This window comes from Sinocyclocheilus anshuiensis, unplaced genomic scaffold (assembly GCF_001515605.1).
Source record: "Sinocyclocheilus anshuiensis isolate Anshui unplaced genomic scaffold, SAMN03320099.WGS_v1.1 scaffold1406, whole genome shotgun sequence".
Lineage (NCBI taxonomy): Eukaryota > Metazoa > Chordata > Actinopteri > Cypriniformes > Cyprinidae > Sinocyclocheilus > Sinocyclocheilus anshuiensis.
In genome coordinates, this window is record NW_015557146.1 from 562,961 (window position 1) to 564,480 (window position 1,520).

The following is a 1,520-nucleotide window of genomic DNA, read 5'->3' on the forward strand; positions in this document are numbered from 1 at the left end:
AGAGAAGTGATCTCGCGCTCATAGACGTGCCAGGCTATATCTGCAGCTAAACTGTAGTGCAGTGCTAATTGACATATCATTTATTACAGTACAGAAACTATAAAATATATTTTTGTACCTAATTCTGTGCAGTAAATTGAAATATTTTTGTATAGTATATAAAAAAATCATAAAATTGCCATTAGGAAAAAATTATAGATTACAAATGATTGATTATTGTCCAGCAGTGTATTTGATTTCTTATAGCAAATTCAAAGTAAGAGATAAGAAAGTAATTCTTATAAAAAATAATGATGCATACATACATACATAAAATTATTGTATTTGACATTTCTATCACTTCTGAAATGATGGCTGCCCTGGCGTGACAAAATGTTATACATAATAGTTTTAAAGCTTTTTTTTTTTTTTTTTAATCTTGGCTTACATACATTTCTGCATATGCCATATCATGCCATAGCATCATTAAACTAGCATCTAACAATGGACAAAAGTGTTTTTTTTCTAACCAATGGTTCTGTAACCATAAAGGCTGCTGTGTAATTTGCCACCTGACTAAACATTTAAAGAATTTAGGGGAAGCGTTTAAATAATCCCCAAAGATTCACAGCCCTACTATTTTGAATTAAAGCTTAGCTTCTATGTTTTCATTTTAATTTTAAAGATTTGATATTTTGAGTTTGTCATTTTTGTAGTTTTTTCTTTATGTCTACTCAGTGTTATAGTTTTAATTGATGTTTTGAATTATTTGATTTTTATGTTCCATTTTCTTTTTAATTTCACAAAAATTTTTGTCAATTTTATTGGTTTTTGCCCCTTTAAAAGATGTAAAGTTATTAATTTTTTATTTTGATCTATTCTAGTACTTGAATAAAAATGAAAAATGCTGCTAACTAGCTAAAATAAAATAAGTATAATATAATATAATATAATTTAATTTCAGCTAACACTTATTTTAAGTAACAAAATATTTTTAATGGTTGCAGTTAATGATGATGACATTGGCAAAATGCCCACCAGATGGCAGCATTTCTAATAGACCTTATATAAAACAATGCTAACTGCTTACTGCTAAGAGTAAATAGTGTGAATATAACTAAACTATCTTTCCACAGATTAAACAACGAATTTCAAATCTCCAGCAAAACCAAAACTTCTGCCCCGTGTGAGGCTCGAACTCACGACCTTCAGATTATGAGACTGACGCGCTGCCTACTGCGCCAACGAGGCCTAAAAAGCAAGTGTGCAAAACCCCCTCATGTTCCTGCAGGAGCGCATCTGTAAGTCTCAGCAAACTGGTTTGCATTTCAGTTCTGTCCTTGATTTTGAATATCTGTTCTGTACTTGATATGTTTGTGTTAACATCTGCTACAATCCCAAAAGACAGTTTGTACAAAATGGCTGAGGAACAATAGATCAGTTTAAACAATGAGATTCAACCTCGCCCACTAGAGGGAGCCAAAGTAAACAGCCACTTTAAAGGGGTCATATGATGCGATTTCAAGTTTTCCTTTCTCTTT

The 1,520-nt window shown here is 31.3% G+C and overlaps 1 non-coding gene across 1 annotated transcript; it reads right to left on the reverse strand.

The window, feature by feature from the left end:
* Positions 1–1,157: 1,157 nt before the first annotated feature.
* On the reverse strand, positions 1,158–1,230 carry trnam-cau (transfer RNA methionine (anticodon CAU)). The gene has a single exon. It is a non-coding gene; the product is annotated as a tRNA-Met (tRNA).
* Between the last annotated feature and the right edge of the window lie 290 nt (positions 1,231–1,520).